At 46.7% G+C, this 20,391-nt stretch overlaps 1 long non-coding RNA gene across 1 annotated transcript; it reads right to left on the reverse strand.

The window, feature by feature from the left end:
• Positions 1 to 289: 289 nt before the first annotated feature.
• LOC125156882 (uncharacterized) lies at positions 290 to 20,259 on the reverse strand. Its single transcript, XR_007148828.1, has 3 exons — positions 20,096 to 20,259; positions 7,249 to 7,258; positions 290 to 302 (listed from the first exon to the last, which is right to left on the reverse strand). It is a non-coding gene; the product is annotated as an uncharacterized LOC125156882 (long non-coding RNA).
• Positions 20,260 to 20,391: the final 132 nt, after the last annotated feature.

The raw sequence follows: 20,391 nt of genomic DNA on the forward strand, positions 1-20,391 counted from the left end.
TTAAAGTGAAATGGAGTAACAATTTTGCAGTTACAATGTCGCTAAGGGAGTGTCCCGGGAATGAGAGATCTCAGAAAGACGGGTTCACACTCAGCACCTTCACAAGATTCGCTCAGATAAACAAGCCTATCAATTGCGGGGTGCGGGAAATAGTAACAAGCTGACGGCCATGCTTTCCCGGGACTCCTGTTTCCTAGGTTCCTTGTGACCCTGGTGGAACAGGCACGTTGGGGCCTCCGGCCACGGATTCCAGTGACTCTCAGTTCTCGTTCTGGCCACTTTTAACGTTGACCAGCCCCTTCCTCACCTGGTTGCTTTCACAAGACGGTCCTCTCTCAAGTAAAGGGATTTTGATGAATGGATGATACTGTAGGCTGATGGGAGGGACCCGGGTAAGGCCCCTGTCCTGCCAGGCCACCCCCCGACCCCCCACCCCCATCCAGGCAATCTTGTGCTTGCTGATTCCTCTTGACCCCTACATTTCCCTGCCTTACCTTGTCCCTAGTCTTTGCCAGAATTATGCCTTTGTTGAAGGCATTCCTAAGAGAACGTGACCTCCTGTTGACCTGAAGCTGGCCCTGGGCCATTGGAGGCCCCTCACCCCCTCACCCCCTCACCCCCTCCCTTGTGCTTGAAATGTAAGTTCCCTGTACCTTAGGAGCTTTTGCAAGGTCACAGCCTGAGGGCAAGCAGGGGTCCGCCCATCTGGCCATTGTTGTCCGGGTGAAATCCCTGAAGGCGTCCATAGGAACTGTAAAGGTTCGGAAGGCAGGACAGATCCAGTCGTAGGGCCGCCTGGTATGTAATCCCTTGCTTCTTAAACCTGCCACGACCCACGTGGAGTGGCCTGTCTCTTCCCGGTCTCTCCTTGTCCTCCCTTTAAGGGGCCAGTGTCCGAGTTCACCCAGAAGCTCTGGAAGGAGCTCACAAGGGGCCAGCCGGCCAGGAGACCAGAGAAATGGGTCTGGAGAAGGAGGCATCCTTGGGGAAGCCCAGGGTTGGCCATCGACCTCTGTGTGGGGAGGTGTGAACGTCCATCAGGTGCTTGGCGACCCCCCCGTGGGGATGGGGACACCCCGACCGCACCGGCCAGGCTGATGTCCTCGTGGGGGAAGCAGCACCAGGTCACCATGACAGGGACATACGCCACAGCCGCGTGGCAGGCTAGCCTCTGCTGTGGGCATATCGGTGGTCACCCGTGCCTGGCGACAGGCTCCATACAGCCTGGATACAAGGGAGACAGAAGAGCGGAGGGTAGAGAAGGACTTGCCCGGATGCACTGCTCCGAGGCCTGGGGGCGGCAGACAAGGCAGGACAGCAGGACGGCCTGTTGGAGAGTTTAGGCACAGTTTTGCAAAGTTAGGAGGCACGGGCCGTCCGCAGATTCTGGTCCGAAGATTGGGACAAAGCTGACAGACCGCTGAGAGGGAAGCCCCCTGGGAAAGTGCAGGGAGCGAGGAGGAGGAGACGCTGGTGATGCATGAGGACACGGATGTGTGCCCTGTGCTCTCTGACCCCTGATACCAAGGAAATCAAAGTCAGCAGCACAGCCCGGGTCGCGGAATCCCAGTTGGTAAACGCTTGACGAGAGCTCATAGGCCCGCGGAGCTCACTGACATAGCTGCCCACCCAGCCCAGGCAGGCATCCACGTGTGGTTAGTGTGGCCGTGGGATACAGGGTCATGGCATTCTTGACTGAGGGCCCAGAGCCCTTTGTGCCGACAGTTGGCCCGATCCCCAGGGATGAACCCCAGGCATGGCCAATGGGAAGCTAGGGTGGGCGATCATGAATAAGCCCTTCTGGGGTCAGGGTATGTGGACAGACATCTGGGATGCCTGCAGGAGCCTGAGGCAGTCTTTCCTGTTTTCCACTTTCTGGCTCTTAAGGCACTGACACCGCTGGCAATCAGGAAGCTGATGCCCTAGCACGAGCTGAGCCCTAGCAACTGACCCTTCGCAGATTTCGGGCATGGGAAGGGGGGGCTTGAAAATACAGCGACTAGGTTAAGGCAGCAACAGCATGTCTTGTGTATTCTAAACAAAACCCAGGGCTACTGCCAAAGGCATCTGGGGCCCTCCACCCGAGTTCCCAACTGGTGAGGGGTTGGCAAGTTGACTACATGGGCCCCCTCCCTCCCAGTGAGGGATCAACAGTGGCCGTGCGTTGCGTGATCAAACATCTGGCCTAATGCGAGCCTTACCCAGTAGGGCAAACCGGGCCACCGTGATTAGGGGATCGCAGAGGCCGAGGACTGAGTACGGATGCCCTTGTCAAACGGTGACCGGGGTCACATTTTAAGGGTCATGATATGCAAGACTAGGCAAAGGACCGTGACCTGGGATGGAGTTTCTAGCTGCCCTGTGGCCCGTGGGCAGCAGTTTGGTCAAGACGAAGACTGGGATATTAAAGCAGCAGATTAAACTGCCGACAGGTAAAACCACCTTGGTCTGGTGGACTCAGGTACTGTCCCAGGCCTTAATACATTTGAATGAGCAACTAGTAGGGCCTGTGTGTTACCCCACACAGCAGACTGGAGACCCTGATGAGACACCTAGCGTCCTAAAGGTATGGAAGGCTCGGGAGGCAGCCATTGCCCCGACTCTCACGGAGGATCGGTGTGCTGTGCCGCCGAGGACTCCAAGTGCCATCGGGCCTGGGAGAGCCATTATCTTCCGGAATTTACAATGGGACGTCTCACAGGATGTGTGTGTTACACTTCATGCGTGTGAGCCAGGGGAAGTGCTCGGTCCCCCATATATGGTAACACACAAACATGCAGTCTGATTAAGTGGTCTCGTGTTACAAGGTCGTGAGGGACGTTGTGGCATACACGTATAGCCAGGTTGCCTTGAGGTTTTTGTTCTTTCCTTGGGGGGGGGGGGACCCTACCACGTCCCCCCTTTTAACGCTCGGACCCCTCTATTTAGGGTGAAAGAGCATCATCTGGGCTTAGAGGTTTATGTAGGCTGTCCTTCCACATATCTAGCATAGTCCACCCAGGGCCTGCCATGTGATGACTGTGTTGACATTGTCCCAGGTCTCTCGGAGGTGAGAGAAGTTAGACAAGGGGTTGGGATCTGGCTCAAGGGGATCTGGGGACCCCCACCATTGGATTTTCTGGGCAACTGAGTTATAAAACCTTCGGCCTAGGCATGCTACATTTTTAACAGAGACGACAATGAACTTTTTCCCTACCAGGAAGACAGGAAGGTGAGGGTTACCACGTTTCCAGCTGACCAGGGCGGCCTCCTACGGCAAAGAGTAAAGCAAGAATCACAATACTAGCGAGGCACAAGGAGTGATCGTGCATCACAGTAAGGAAACATATAGAAAATGAGGACAGTCTATTTGTTCTACCGGACCGCCGATTTCTCAAGCTTCTGCCGTGCGTGGATCAGTCAGCTTCCAGAGTGACCAGGGCAGGGCTGCAGTCTCCCAGAGCCTCTGGAGTTGCAGATTGCTTCTTCTGTATGGTCAGCTTGCGCGGCGTTGATGGATCAGGAACGCACTCCCAGTTTCGAGAGGCTGCCTTCACTCTGCCGGAGTGAATCCAGGGACGCGCTTCGTCTACCTTTAGTGCAGTAGGGGTGGACAAGATGACAGTGAATGGGCCCCTCCAGACGGGTTTTAGGGGCTGGACATTTCACTCCTTCATCCATACAGCATCTCCTAGTTTAAAGGGGTGAGTGCCTGTGGTCGGATTCACAGGTAATCGCTCCCTGACCCGGTGGGGTAAAGTGGTTAGGGTAAAGCCAAGGGCCCGCATCTGTTGTTTTAGGGTTAGATTGCCTATGTCATTTAGATCCTCCCCCTCATGCCCTTGATAATGGGGGGAGGGTGCCCATAAAGGATTTCCTAAGGGGAGAACCCCGTCTGCTCCGTCAGCCTCCCACGTGCAGCTGCAGTCGGCCTCCCCGAAGGTCCCTGAGCTCTCCCTGCCCCATGTTAACCCTTTCCCTTCATTCCTCCCCCTGGAATAGGGCCCCAAACTGTCGTAAGGGAACAGGGACGATGACCGCTCTGGCTTCTTCAAGCTGACAAGGGACGGTGTGGGGGCACAGCAGTTAGAGTCACCCACGGGTTGGTTGAGTGGCCCACACTGTGCTTCTACAGGAAGGCTGGCAGGCAGGAGGCGGCATAAACATTGGCAGACACCGAGAGAAAAAAAACACAAAGTGAAGTTGGTTATACTGACCAACAAGATGGCATCTTCAGATCATGTCTACACTTTCCAAACCTGCCAAATAATCTAGGAGAGACCCTGACTTTGTAAACAGCATGTCAGGGGACCTCTCATAACCCAAGTGATGGAGAAGCAGGCGCAGTAAATAATCAGTGACGGCTCTGTTTCCAAGAGTGTGGCCCTAATTTAATTAAAAAAAAATTTTAAAGCCCCTAATGCTTGGGAGGTGTTATTTACTGTTTTGCTGAGTATAAGCAGACAGTTTGTTTTATTTTGATGTATAAAACTTTCCCAACAGCCAGGAGTTCTACGAGAGAAAGAATCAAGGCAGCCATTTACCATTATTTTCTAAATTTATAGGTAAGCCAAACCTGGGTATTATTTTATAAAGCAGAATTTTTATTACTTTTTGTGCCCTTTCTGTCTTGTAGGGGAAGGCCTTTACCCAATTACTAAAAGTATTAACCCATACCAACAGACGTTGGAATTTCTTTGACCGTGGCATAGGAGTGAAACCTAATTGCTAGTCTTTTCTGGACAGCTTCCAGTTCCTTGATTGCCTGGGACAGCAAGTTTGTGGTTGAAAGGATTGTTTCTTTTTTTTTTTTAATTTTTTTAATCTTTCTTTATTTTTGAGAGAGAGAGAGAGAGAGGCAGAGTGCGAGCAGGGAAGGAACAGAGAGAGAGGGAGACACAGAATCCGAAGTGGGCTCCAGGCTCTGAGTTGTCAGCACAGAGCCTGATGCGGGGCTCGAACCCACGGACCTCGAAATCATGACCCAAACTGAAGTCGGCCGCCCAACCGACTGAGCCATGCAGGCACCCCAAAAGGATTGTTTCTAAGACATACTTCACAGGCTGATACAACTTGCAGAATTGTCCTTGACAATTTTTTCTTTTCTGTAAACATCTTTGGGCCATTTGATAAGTTTTGTCCCTCTCTAAATGAAAGGGCTGATGTTGTGTTTTAATGATCTTTTGGTTCTGTGAGCTTCGTAATAGTAATTGCCCTGCTTTGTTTGTAACCATTCCAAGGGCTGGAGAAAGTGCCTATCGGTCAGACCCCAGTTTATGTATTCATTTTTTTTGGAGGGGGGAGAGTAGGTGGGATTGAGTTTCCTTTAATAATTGATAGAGCAGCAAACTATTTTCCTGAACCCTGGTATCTATAGCCTACAATATCCAGTAATTTTCAAAATCACACGTAATGGTTTATCTGTCCTGGAGTAAGTAGCACCATAGTCTCTAATACAGTTATAATGTCCCTTTCTAGCAAGGGAGTAAGGCTCTCTGGCAGTTATCAGGGAAGAATGGGAAAAAATTAGGTTCCCCCATACACACCCCAGGGGCCGAGAGAAACAGAAGTTTTCCGGAGATGCCTCTAATCGTCATGCCTTGTTTGTATAGTTGGCCTGGAGTGGAAAGGAAGGCAGAAAAGATATCTCTGGTGTTAAGAAGGAAATCAACCGGGTTTTCCTTCTGAATTTAGTTACCCGAGGTTCTGGGTTTCCGATAGACAGTTGGTTTCGGGGATTCACCGCGAAGAGCCCCAGGCCCCAGTTAGTCCCTTCTAGGGACACTGGTTATCCGAACCCTCACAGATACAGGTCCCTGAGGGCATTCAGATCTCCAGTGACTGTCTCCACCTTAGAGGCAGGGCTCATGGGGTTTTCATTTTGGTTGTCCCCTCTGAGGACATTCTCATTTTAGTGCTCTGAATGGCCATATAACTGGCACTTGGTGCCAGGACCTTGGGTAGTCTGGTCTGGCATAGTACGTTAAGGCCACAACTAAGGCCTCAGATTTTTTGTTAAGCCTCCTTTTCTGTTTTGTTTGTAATATACCCACTTGGCAAAACGAGTCCAATTGTAGGATAATATTGTCATTGATATTTCCCTCTCGAGGCCAGGTTCCTCTTCCAATTTCCATTGGGACCAAGCCTTTGGGCAAAAGAAAATGAATCATGATGCATTCCAAAGGAGTAATGGCCCTGGTTGGGGAGTTACCCATCTATAGGAAAAAGGAAGAAAGATGTCCCTTATCTCAATTTCCGGTAGCTGGCCAGGAGAAACCTCATCTCCTGTCCCTGTGTTTTGGCTGGCTATGTGACTAGCAGCCAAAAGCCCTGTCAGTCTCGTGAGGTGCTGGGAGTAGTCATTCTTACCCAGGCTTGACTCTACCTCTGAGCACTGGCCTGGTCTTTCCTGTTTTGTTTTGTTTTGTTTTTCTTAACTTACCCCTCCATTTCCCACCTATAGGACCTTGGGGATATGGACTGTGACCAAGCAAGACTTTCCTGGTTGTCGTAGGATGCACTAATTTTATTGTGGCCTAACAGTAACTTACATATTGATCATTGGCCATTGAGGGAAGGGGTTAAAGGGCCGAAGTCAAGGTCTATTCCCCTGCCTTTGTCAACAATGCTCACATAAATATGTTTCAGCCATGTGGATATCCATTTTGGGCATACAGTGGACTAAGTTTAGTAAAATGGTTCCCATGTATCTTAGTAAACGCCCTTCATATATCATCCCTCCCTCATATGGCACAGGCATCCAGTCCTCTGCTAAACAGGAACAACACATCATTTCCCCAGCTTTTGGATCAAAGGAGGAGGAATTTTAATCTTAACCCAGTGTACTTTTAAAATCCGTTTATTTTGGGCGCCTGGGTAGCGCAGTCGGTTAAGCGTCCGACTTCAGCCAGGTCACGATCTCGCGGTCCGGGAGTTCGAGCCCCGCGTCGGGCTCTGGGCTGACGGCTCGGAGCCTGGAGCCTGTTTCCGATTCTGTGTCTCCCTCTCTCTCTGACCCTCCCCCGTTCATGCTCTGTCTCTCTCCGTCTCAAAAATAAATAAACGTAAAAAAAAAAAAAATTTTTTTTTTAAAATAAAAAAAATAAATAAATAAAATCCGTTTATTTTAACCTTAGTCCATCCTGACCACACATAAAATTTCTTTTTAAAGATTTTCCTTCATGAACCTTCTACAACTTTTCTTTGCATTTAGATTTTGTCCCAAGCCATTTTTCTCCAACTAAACAGTCTCATTTAGGACAAAATTACTTTCTTTTACCTTTAACAAAAATATATTTTCTTTTATGTATATATCTTTTATATATATATACATATCTTTCTTTCATATCTACTACTTTTCTACATGCAGAGGTTTTTTTCTTTTTATCAGTTTTAACTATATTTAGCAGAATTTTAACTCTTAGAAACCTTAGTCTCCAGTGAAAACTAAGTAGTAACCAATTGCGAACTCTATGTTGTATCAGAATTTTTTTTAGGTGGCAAACTTATGAATCCATTAAGCACAAAGCATGTTTGTCAACAGTTCCAAATATCCTTAGTTTTTTTTTTGCAACAAGTCAAAAGCACACACCTACTTCTAGTAATTAGTGCTTTAGCTTATCTCATTAGATATCCAATGAATTCAATCTTAGTTTATCATGCAAGCAAAACTTTAACATTTTAGGTTACCAAAGACTTTGAAAACCATCTTAACAATTACCCATGGAAACTATGAGACAAAGTTAACCATCGCTTTAAGTCATCCTTTTGTTAACAAATTGGAACAGAGATAACATGAGCTTATTTGACCTTCAACAAATCTAGGTAGAACAAAAGATTTGTTTCCAATGTTGATAAACGTTGTCTACATCAAGCCAACAAACTTAAATTAGCTTAAACACTGAATCGGTTTTATTTGGGTCCATGTAAGACAACTTGCTCCCCCTGGTTAATTTTTACCTGCCAACATTGGTGGGGAAACCTGACGTAGGTGGTCTTCCCTCCTCAACATCTAGAGTGGGAGGAGGAGCTGCTAGTGGATGAGGCATCAAGGAGCCCGTTATACAGGTTGCCCCCCCCCCAGGTGGTGCAGAAACAGGAGTGGGGGAAGGCGAGAGAAGGCAGAAGAGGAGAGGTGCCAGCAGAGGTCAGAGAAAGAGAATTCCCAGTTTTAAATCTTGTCCACTCACACAGAGGACCCGACCCTAGGTTTCTTTTGTTTTTTTGGTTTGTTTTCCACTAGTGGAATTAGGCAGTCCATGTCAGTCTGGAGAATACAGGGAATGTTCCCGAAACAAAGGGAGTTTCAGCTGCTGCTTGGGAATATTCCTTAAAGTCCCCGTTCTGAGGTGGGCTAACCAGAGACACGTGGCTCTAATTATCACCGTCATTGACCCGGGAAGTAAATGAGAGACAAGTCCCCCCACACAGTCACACAAGGACTCCAACCCACCGCCCTACATTCAGGGCCTTAGAGTGGCAGCTTCATTCCTTGCCCTTTGTGGAACCACTAGGGCAACTCTGGGAGGTAATCAGGCTCCCCTTCTGCCTCGGAGGGACAGATCTGCCAAAGCGAACCCGGGTTCTTACCAGTCTGACGGGCGCTCCCTTAGCTGGCTCCTGGGCCTCACGGGTTCCATTGGCCCACACAGGGTCCTCGCCCTGTGCACCTGGAGGGCTAGTGTCCTGCAGATCAAGCGGTCCACTGGCTCCAGGTGAGCTGTCTCCCGACACCTCAAGGTTCGGTTCATACCCCCTGCGGCAAAGGAGGTGGAAACGCACCACCTCTGAATCCCGGACATGAGTCCCCAAATAATGTAGCAGGATTCTCGCACAGAGAGTCGTGACCCAAGACTTTTCATTCCCAGAAAAAACTTTTTTTGTGCCGGCACTGCTCAGTTGGGTTCATACCCAAAGCACTGAGCCCCGAATGCCACATGGTGTAGCTTTTTATAAATGTTTTACCTCTTTGGCTCTCATATATGGTAACACACAAACAGGCAGTCTGATTAACTGGCCTCATGTTACAAGGTCATGAGGGAAGTTGTCACAAACACTTATAGCCAGGTTGCCTTGAGTTTTTTTAATTCTTTCCTTAGGGAGGGACCCTACCACATGGCTATTGTTGATAGTGCTTACTACAGTCATTCAGTTGTATGTACCTCTTAGAATCAGTGTTTTTGTAGCCTTTGGGTAAATACCTAGTATTACAGTTGCTGGATCATAGGGAAGTTCTATTTTTAACTTTTTGAGGAAACTCCATACTGTTTTGGAATGGTTGCATTTTTGTCATTAATGAAACACGTATCTTACTACTTGTCAGGAAATGATGACCGATAAAGCAGAGGAGTCTGCTTTCGGACCCGAGAACCAAATGAAACGTCATGGAGAACCCATGACTCCTGCTCCATCTAAGAGAAGGCCGACCATGGCGCTGCTGTCACTGAAACCGGAGGAAGAGGGAGCATCCCAGGCTGGGGGCTCAGCCGTGTTCTTGGAAGAAGGTGAGGATGTCTGTCTCCCTCCCCTTCTTGACCCCTTGTCAAAATCCGTTCCCTCAGAACCTTTGAATATGGCAGGAGATGGTATTCCACGCCAACCAGTTGGATTCTCTGTCTCATGACTTAACCCATCTCAGCAAAGGTGGGCTGAGTCACAAACCTGGTAGCAATTCACTGGCGGGATGAATCATTCCCAGCTGTCTCTCTACAGATGACCCCAAGGTCACAGCAATATCTGTGCTGGGAGAAGTGCCAGATAAAATACCAATACCAATGGAAATCAATATAGAAATAAGAGATCAGTTGAAGAGAGAGATTCGACAGTTTGGACGAAGTAAGTAGAACAGGAATTTCTAACCATGAAACCACAGTAAGTCTTACTCATTCTATGATTTAAACTCGATTCAAAAGAACTCTTGAGGTACATCCCTTGCCAGAATTGGGTTTTCCCAATTACAATGGTTCCTCTTTATCTGGACTGAAATGTCCCAGGAAAACTTTTTCGGGGGGATTCTTTTCTATCGCTCCATTGGTTGTTGTGTGCCAGAGTTCCATTGGTAGATGTTCCGGTGTCTGGATGTAAGCATGTAAAGCACATGTATCCTGTCACATTGTAGGCCTTGAATGATGGCGGAGGCAGCACATACACCAAGATTGACTTCTATGTACTCTTTATACTTCAGCAATACTGACAGGGTTTTTTTTTTTAATAGCTCCAGAATATGGTAGAATCTTCAAATTGCTTCAAGAGGTGCAAGGGCCTCCAAAAGTGCAGAAAAAGTTTGTCTTATATGCCATGAAGGAAGCAGCGAGGTGAGTGTGGAGAACTCTCCAGCACGTTTCACCCTGGGGCCCAGTGAGGCGTTGGGGGAGGGGTGGGGAGGGGTCTGCCTGGCGTTTCTCAAACCCTGGTCCTCACTCAGAGGTCCTGCTGTGTCTGCAGTTATTTATTTTGATATCGTCTGAGTCTCACTCATTCTTCCAAGCTCAGGGAGACTTCTGTTCACACAGAGTTTCAGGTGGGCGTGGACCCTGAACTGACACTCGTCTTATTTGCTGGATTTTCCTTACCATGTTGGTTCATTTTCTATTCCTATGTAGATTGGAAGCTTCTCTTTCTTCTCTTTCTATTCCCCCAAAGCCCCCAAAATTATGGGTTCTTGGATATCTTTTGGTGAATGATCTCTTTATTTTCAGCTACAAAAAACAAGACTTAATAAGCCACCTTAAGAACATACTGGAAAAACTAGAATCTGACCACCTCAACGAAGACAATCCCAACCCAAATTTATAATCCTATTGATAAATGATCCATGAGAAACCAGAAGCAGTTCTCTGCTGCAGAGTGGATCCCGGTATTGTTGATGCCTCTTCATATGTGTTAGTTATGAAAATTGTTTTCTTGAGGCTAAGAAAAAATCATTAGAACTTTAATAAATAAGTTTCTGTTAGTAAATGCTGGGCATTTGCCCTAAGTGTTTTGTTTGAATGGAAATTTTTTGTGTGTGTTTGTCTTCCCTCTAAAGTGGAAGAACCCCCATGGGGCATCCAAGTGGCTCAGTTGGTTAAGGGACCATCTTCGGCTCAGGTCGTGATCTCACAGTTCATGAGTTCAAGCCCCGCATCCGGCTCTGTACTGACAGTTCAGAACCAGGAGCCTGTTTCGGTTCCTGTGTCTCCCTCTCTATGCCCCTCCCCCACTTGCACTCTGTGTGTGTGTGTGTGTGTGTGTGTGTGCGTGCGTGTGTGTGTGTGTGTGTCTCTCTCTCAAAAATGAATAAACATTAAAAAGTTTTTTTTTAATAAACTGAGGGAATCCCCTTAAGCCATCGGGATACACCCCATCCTACTCCTCCGCGGGTCCCAGGCCTGTAGCTGGCGTTCATAACTGTCTTGTCCACTAGCCGTTTCTTCTTCGTTTTGCCTGAGAGCTGTCTCAGCCTGAGGGGTCAGTGGGCTCCTCCTGAGGGGATGACTCACACCTTAATTACAGATGGACCTGACCAGTGGATGTCCTCACTGAAGTGAGTTGTTGTAACTTCCTTTGACTGGAGTCAGCACCGTGAGAGCGCCGGGAGACACCCAAACCTCGCCGACATATTCCTCCTCGGTGTCTTGGGTCGTTGCGAGCCAGTGTCCTTACCACTCGGGTTCCGTCTCCCCACCCTGTGCAGGCGCCCCGTGTTTGCCTGACGGTGGGGAGAGACGAGCATCCAGACTGACCGCCGGGCAGCGTCTGTTCCCATTTCAGTGGAGTCAGTGTAGGGGCTCTGGTGGAAAACAGTCCTCCTTTGGGAAAAGACCTCCGGTGCGGGGACGCCTGAAGCTGTGGGGACAGGAAGCAAAATTTCGCTACTGGATGCGTGGGAGTGAGAGTGAGCGGAGCCCCTCACATTGCCATCCCTTCAGTAAGGAAGACGTGATCACGCCTCCGGGAGGGACAGCTCGCTCTCTTGGCAAATGAGGGAGAGCGTGACAGCCTCTAAACTATATTGTCCCAGCCCCTCAAGGTACCGTCTCCAAGTTAGAACCAAAACTGAGGCTTTGAAAGATCATTCTACGATTTTTTTTTTTTTGAAACTTCTGCTTGGGGATGATGAGGCAGGTCATAACCCTAGTGAATTCCGTGAGCATGTGCCCCGAGAAGCAATATCCTTGTTTCTAAGTGATGCTGCCTGGAAATCCATGACAGGAGATGAGGCATTTTCTAAGTCCGTGAATGTTGGGGTTTCTCAAAAATCGATGGGTGGGAAGGAAGATCCATCGGCAGAACAGAGGTGCAGCTACCTTTCCCTGAGGAAAGAGACCAAAAGAATCAACCTGCCACCTGGTAGCTGACTGACCATGTGGGGCAATGGCGTCATATCGGGAAAAAGTGAATACATTGTAGTAGAGTAAAATAAAATGATGGAAGTAAATAGAATTTGAAAAAAAAATACATAAAAGCAAAGAATACAGTAAAAAATGTAAAGAAAAATATTTTTAATAGAAATTGAAAGTAAAAATGAAGTTTTTCTCCCTCTGCATTCAAGAAAAAGAAAAGAAATGAAAAAGCATAAAAAGAAAGAGAAGGAAAAAAGGGGAAATCGTTTGAAAATTTGAAAAGGTGAATACACTGAAGTAGACTAAAATAAAATGATGGAAGTAAAATAGAATTTGAAAAAAATTACACAAAAGTAAAAAATATAGTAATAAAAATTAAAGAAAAACATTTTTATTTTTTTTATTTTTTTTATATATATGAAATTTATTGTCAAATTGGTTTCCATACAACACCCAGTGCTCATCCCAAAAGGTGCCCTCCTCAATACCCATCACCCACCCTCTCCTCCCTTCCACCCCCCATCAACCCTCAGTTTGTTCTCAGTTTTTAAGTCTCTTATGCTTTGGCTCTCTCCCATTCTAACCTCTTTTTTTTTTTTTTCCTTCCCCTCCCCCATGGGTTCCTGTGAAGTTTCTCAGGATCCACATAAGAGTGAAACCATATGGTATCTGTCTTTCTCTGTATGGCTTATTTCACTTAGCATCACACTCTCCAGTTCCATCCACGTTGCTACGAAAGGCCATATTTCATTTTTTCTCATTGCCACGTAATATTCCATTGTGTATATAAACCACAATTTCTTTATCCATTCATCAGTTGATGGACATTTAGGCTCTTTCCATAATTTGGCTATTGTTGAGAGTGCTGCTATAAACATTGGGGTACAAGTGCCCCTATGCATCAGTACTCCTGTATCCCTTGGGTAAATTCCTAGCAGTGCTATTGCTGGGTCATAGGGTAGGTCTATTTTTAATTTTCTGAGGAACCTCCACACTGCTTTCCAGAGCGGCTGCACCAATTTGCATTCCCACCAACAGTGCAAGAGGGTTCCCGTTTCTCCACATCCTCTCCAGCATCTATAGTCTCCTGATTTGTTCATTTTGGCCACTCTGACTGGCGTGAGGTGATACCTGAGTGTGGTTTTGATTTGTATTTCCCTGATAAGGAGCGACGCTGAACATCTTTTCATGTGCCTGTTGGCCATCCGGATGTCTTCTTTTTTTTTTTTTTTTTTTTTAAATTTTTTTTTCAACATTTATTTATTTTTGGGACAGAGAGAGACAGAGCATGAACGGGGGAGGGGCAGCGAGAGAGGGAGACACAGAATCGGAAACAGGCTCCAGGCTCTGAGCCATCAGCCCAGAGCCCGACGCGGGGCTCGAACTCACTGACCGCGAGATCGTGACCTGGCTGAAGTCGGACGCTTAACTGACTGCGCCACCCAGGCGCCCCCGGATGTCTTCTTTAGAGAAGTGTCTATTCATGTTTTCTGCCCATTTCTTCACTGGGTTATTTGTTTTTCGGGTGTGGAGTTTGGTGAGCTCTTTATAGATTTTGGATACTAGCCCTTTGTCCAATATGTCATTTGCAAATATCTTTTCCCATTCTGTTGGTTGCCTTTTAGTTTTGTTGGTTGTTTCCTTTGCTGTGCAGAAGCTTTTTATCTTCATAAGGTGCCAGTAATTCACTTTTGCTTTTAATTCTCTTGCCTTTGGGGATGTGTCGAGTAAAAGATTGCTACAGCTGAGGTCAGAGAGGTCTTTTCCTGCTTTCTCCTCTAAGGTTTTGATGGTTTCCTGTCTCACACTTAGGTCTTTTATCCATTTTGAGTTTATTTTTGTGAATGGTGTGAGAAAGTGGTCTAGTTTCAACCTTCTGCATGTTGCTGTCCAGTTCTCCCAGCACCATTTGTTAAAGAGGCTGTCTTTTTTCCATTGGGTGTTCTTTCCTGCTTTGTCAAAGATGAGTTGGCCATACGTTTGTGGGTCTAGTTCTGGGGTTTCTATTCTATTCCATTGGTCTGTGTGTCTGTTTTGGTGCCAATACCATGCTGTCTTGATGATGACAGCTTTGTAGTAGAGGCTAAAGTCTGGGATTGTGATGCCTCCTGCTTTGGTCTTCTTCTTCAAAATTCCTTTGGCTATTCGGGGCCTTTTGTGGTTCCATATGAATGTTAGGATTGCTTGTTCTAGTTTCGAGAAGAATGCTGGTGCAATTTTGATTGGGATTGCATTGAATGTGTAGATAGCTTTGGGTAGTATTGACATTTTGACAATATTTATTCTTCCAATCCATGAGCAGGGAGTGTCTTTCCATTTCTTTAAATCTTCTTCAATTTCCTTCATAAGCTTTCTATAGTTTTCAGCATACAGATCCTTTACATCTTTGGTTAGATTTATTCCTAGGTATATTATGCTTCTTGGTGCAATTGTGAATGGGATCAGTTTCTTTATTTGTCTTTCTGTTGCTTCATTGTTAGTGTATAAGAATGCAACTGATTTCTGTACATTGATTTTGTATCCTGCAACTTTGCTGAATTCCTGGATCAGTTCTAGCAGACTTTTGGTGGAGTCTATCGGATTTTCCATGTATAATATCATGTCATCTGCAAAAAGCGAAAGCTTGACTTCATCTTTGCCAATTTTGATGCCTTTGATTTCCTTTTGTTGTCTGATTGCTGATGCTAGAACTTCCAGCACTATGTTAAACAGCAGCGGTGAGAGTGGGCATCCCTGTCGTGTTCCTGAACTCAGGGAAAAAGCTCTCAGTTTTTCCCCGTTGAGGATGATGTTAGCTGTGGGCTTTTCATAAATGGCTTTTATGATCTTTAAGTATGTTCCTTCTATCCCGACTTTCTCAAGGGTTTTTATTAAGAAAGGGTGCTGGATTTTGTCAAAGGCCTTTTCTGCATCGATTGACAGGATCATATGGTTCTTCTCTTTTTTTTTGTTAATGTGATGTATCACGTTGATTGATTTGCGAATGTTGAATGAGCCCTGCATCCCAGGAATGAATCCCACTTGATCATGGTGAATAATTCTTTTTATATGCTGTTGAATTCGATTTGCTAGTATCTTATTGAGAATTTTTGCATCCATATTCATCAGGGATATTGGCCTGTAGTTCTCTTTTTTTACTGGGTCTCTGTCTGGTTTAGGAATCAAAGTAATACTGGCTTCATAGAATGAGTCTGGAAGTTTCCCTTCCCTTTCTATTTTCTGGAATAGCTTGAGAAGGATAGGTATTATCTCTGCTTTAAACGTCTGGCAGAACTCCCCTGGGAAGCCATCTGGTCCTGGACTCTTATTTGTTGGGAGATTTTTGATAACTGATTCAATTTCTTCGCTGGTTATGGGTCTGTTCAAGCTTTCTCTTTCCTCCTGATTGAGTTTTGGAAGAGTGTGGGTGTTCAGGAATTTGTCCATTTCTTCCAGGTTGTCCAATTTGTTGGCATATAATTTTTCATAGTATTCCCTGATAATTGCTTGTATCTCTGAGGGATTGGTTGTAATCATTCCATTTTCATTCATGATTTTATCTATTTGGGTCATCTCCCTTTTCGTTTTGAGAAGCCTGGCTAGAGGTTTGTCAATTTTGTTTATTTTTTCAAAAAACCAACTCTTGGTTTTGTTGATCTGCTCTACAGTTTTTTTAGATTCTATATTGTTTATTTCGGCTCTGATCTTTATTATTTCTCTTCTTCTGCTGGGTTTAGGCTGCCTTTGCTGTTCTGCTTCTAGTTCCTTTAGGTGTGCTGTTAGATTTTGTATTTGCGATTTTTCTTGTTTCTTGAGATAGGCCTGGATTGCAATGTATTTTCCTCTCAGGACTGCCTTTGCTGCGTCCCAAAGCGTTTGGATTGTTGTATTTTCATTTTAATTTGTTCCCATACATATTTTAATTTCTTCTCTAATTGCCCGGTTGACCCACTCATTTGTTAGTAGGGTGTTCTTTAACCTCCATGCTTTTGGAGGTTTTCCAGACTTTTTTCTGTGGTTGATTTCAAGCTTCATAGCATTGTGGTCTGAAAGTAAGCATGGTATAATTTCAATTCTTGTAAACTTATGAAGGGCTGTTTTGTGACCCAGTATATGATCTATCTTGGAGAATGTTCCATGTGCACTCGAGAAGAAAGTATATTCTGTTGCTTTGGGATGCAGAGTTCCAAATATATCTGTCAAGTCCATCTGATCCAATGTGTCATTCAGGGCCCTTGTTTCTTTATTGACCGTGTGTCTAGATGATCTATCCATTTCTGTAAGTGGGGTGTTAAAGTCCCCTGCAATTACCACATTCTTATCAATAAGGTTGCTTATGTTTATGAGTAATTGTTTTATATATTTGGAGGCTCCGGTGTTCAGCGCATAGACATTTATAATTGTTAGCTCTTCCTGATGGATAGGCCCTGTAACTATTATATAATGTCCTTCTTCATCTCTTGTTACAGCCTTTAATTTAAAGTCTAGTTTGTCTGATATAAGTATGGCTACTCCAGCTTTCTTTTGGCTTCCAGTAGCATGATAAATAGTTCTCCATCCCCTCACTCTCAATCTAAAGGTGTCCTCAGGTCTAAAATGAGTCTCTTGTAGACAGCAAATAGATGGGTCTTGTTTTTTTATCCATTCTGATACCCTATGTCTTTTGGTTGGCGCATTTAATCCATTTACATTCAGTGTTATTATAGAAAGATACGGGTTTAGAGTCATTGTGATGTCTGTATGTTTTATGCTTGTAGTGATGTCTCTGGTACTTTGTCTCACAGGGTCCCCCTTAGGATCTCTTGTAGGGCTGGTTTAGTGGTGACAAATTCCTTCAGTTTTTGTTTGTTTGGGAAGACCTTTATCTCTCCTTCTATTCTAAATGACAGACTTGCTGGATAAAGGATTCTCGGCTGCATATTTTTTCTGTCTAGCACACTGAAAATCTCGTGCCAATTCTTTCTGGCCTGCCAAGTTTCAAAAGAGAGATCAGTCACGAGTCTTATAGGTCTCCCTTTATATGTGAGGGCAGGTTTACCCCTTGCTGCTTTCAGAATTTTCTCTTTATCCTTGTATTTTGCCAGTTTCACTATGATATGTCGTGCAGAAGATCGATTCAAGTTACGTCTGAAGGGAGTTCTCTGTGCCTCTTGGATTTCAATGCCTTTTTCCTTCCCCAGTTCAGGGAAGTTCTCAGCTATTATTTCTTCAAGTACCCCTTCAGCACCTTTCCCTCTCTCTTCCTCCTCTGGGATACCAATTATCCGTATATTATTTCTTTTTAGTGTATCACTTAGTTCTCTAATTTTCCCCTCATACTCCTGGATTTTTTTATCTCTCTTTTTCTCAGCTTCCTCTTTTTCCATAACTTTATCTTCTAGTTCACCTATTCTCTCCTCTGCCTCTTCCATCCGAGCCGTGGTGGTTTCCATTTTGTTTTGCATTTCATTTAAAGCGTTTTTCAGCTCCTCGTGACTGTTCCTTAGTCCCTTGATCTCTGGAGCAAGAGATTCTCTGCTGTCCTGTATACTGTTTTCAAGCCCAACAATTAATTTTATGACTATTATTCTAAATTCACTTTCTGTTATGTTATTTAAGTCCTTTTTGATCAGCTCATTAGCTGTTGTTATTTCCTGGAGATTCTTCTGAGGGGAATTCTTCTGCTTGGTCATTTTGGATAGTCCCTGGCGTGGTGAGGACCTGCAGGGCACTTCCCCTGTGCTGTGGTGTATAACTGGAGTTGGTGGGCGGGGCCGCAGTCAGACCTGATGTCTGCCCCCAGCCCACCGCTGGGGCCACAGTCAGACTGGTGTGTGCCTTCTCTTCCCCTCTCCTAGGGGCGGGATTCACTGTGGGGTGGCGTGGCTCGTCTGGGTTACTTGCACACTTCCAGGCTTGTGATGCTGGGGATCTGGCGTATTAGCTGGGGTGGGTAGGCAAGGTGCATGGGGGCAGGAGGGGCAGGCTTAGATCGCTTCTCCTTAGGTGATCCACTTCAGGAGGGGCCCTGTGGCAGCGGGAGGGAGTCAGATCCGCTGCCGGAGGTTTGGCTCCGCAGAAGCACAGAGTTGGGTGTTTGCACGGAGTGAGCAGTTTCCCTGGCAGGAACCGGTTCTCTTTGGGATTTCGGCTGGGGGATGGGCGGGGGAGATGGCGCTCGCGAGCGCCTTTGTTCCCCACCAAACTGAGCTCTGTCGTCCGGGGGGCTCAGCAGCTCTCCCTCCCTTTGTCCTCCAGCCTTCCCGCTTTCCGAGCAGAGCTGTTAACTTATGACCTCCCAGACGCTAAGTCGCGCTTGCTGTCGGAACACAGTCCCTCAGGCCCCTCCGCTTTTGCCAGCCAGACTCAGGGGCTCTGCTTGGCCGGCGAGCCGCCCCTCTGCCCCGGCTCCCTCCCGCCAGTCCGTGGAGCGCGCACCGCCTCGCCGCCCTTCCTACCCTCTTCCGTGGGCCTCTTGTCTGCGCTTGGCTCCGGCGACTCTGTTCTGCTAATCCTCTGGCGGTTTTCTGGGTTATTTAGGCAGGTGTAGGTGGAATCTAAGTGATCAGCAGGACGCGTGGTGAGCCCAGCGTCCTCCTACGCCGCCATCTTCCCTCCAATCAAGAAAAACATTTTTAATAAAAATTGAAAATAAAAATGAGTTCTTTCTCTTTCTGTATTCAAGAAAAAGAAGTGTAAAAGAGAAAAAAGAAAGAAAGAAAATTGAATAGATGGGCCTAGATGGACCTGCTAACAGATTGAAGTAGGAATGAAATTGCTTCGTTTTCCCCTAGAAGTTGGTGTATGTAGCACTTTATAGTCCATAAACAAAGCCGGCAGTGAGACTTGTGTTCTTGAAGAGCCAGGTTGGCCCAGGTGGGCGGGTCTCAGTGTAACGGCTCCGCTCTCCACTGGATGGCGCTGCTAGGCTACTGGGGTAGAGCATTGCCACACTCGTAGGTGTGTATGCACATGCGCAGGAGCGGTGAAAATGGCGCCACCCAGCTACCCAGTCTGTTCTCCCGGTTCAGCAATCACGCACCCGTCCTCTATCTTCAGCTCTCGTCGACTCCCCGCTTTTTCACTCTCCATGACCAGGCCCCAGGCAGTACCTCTCTCTGAAGTTTTGTCTCAGAAGCAGCTGTGTTCCCCGGCCCCTTACTTCCGAAGGACTTCGGCTTTGACCCGTTCCACCCCTCTGCGGGAGGGTCTCACAGAGCAAAGGCCAAATGAGCAATGGCCGAATGTCGGCTGCACCCAGGAACGCGGGCGGGACCCCGAGACTGCGGCCAGGTGCCAGCCCGCCCCAGAAAAAGTTCACGAGACAGTGTAGCAGCAGCGTTTCAGGGATTAAGGAAAATCACAACACACATCTGGCACCAGGCTTCACCCTTAATGACCTTGTTCCAGCACCAGCGAATGTGGCTGTTTTGCGGGGTCTGCTGGGACCGGGTGGCTTCAACAGTCTCTACCAAATGTCCTTCCAGCAGTGGACCGCTTCTCCCTGTGTGGCCCGAGAACCTCCTGGACCCACTCTGTTCCCGGGGATTCGCCCTTCCCACCAGAGCACCGCCAGGTATGGAGCTGCAGAGTTGCAGACTTTGTGGTCCCCTTGTTTACAGTCTTAATGGAATTTAAACCCTCTCCTTTCTCCTTTCTCCCTTTTTAATTTAGTCCCTGGGGCAGTTTCCAATTTTCTGCTTTCTCTCCAGCTGCTTTGGGGAAGGGTGCTTTTCCCATATTCTCCCTCCCCCCCCACCAGTCTCTGTCCTCTTTTCGCTCACAAAAGCACCTCCCTTCCTGCACCTTCTCGCTCCCCAAGTTCACTTCTCCACGCCGTGTACCTGCTGAATTCTGGGGTTCAGGTTGTGCAGATGGTTGTGTTAATCCTGCAGTCAGTTTTCTAGATGTGTAGGATGGCTTAGTGTCGGTCTGGCTGTATTTCGTGGACACGAGACGCACAAAAAACTTCCATGCTATTCTGCTATCTTGGCTCCTCCTCCTCATTGATGGAATTTTACCTCAGTCCTGTCTCTCAGTGGTGTCAGGGCTTCCCCAAATCCATCCAGTGGTGATAGTGGCACCATCAAGAATTTGAAAGCTTCATGGTGATGACTCTGAGCATGTCCCT

Source organism: Prionailurus viverrinus, chromosome X (assembly GCF_022837055.1).
Source record: "Prionailurus viverrinus isolate Anna chromosome X, UM_Priviv_1.0, whole genome shotgun sequence".
NCBI lineage: Eukaryota > Metazoa > Chordata > Mammalia > Carnivora > Felidae > Prionailurus > Prionailurus viverrinus.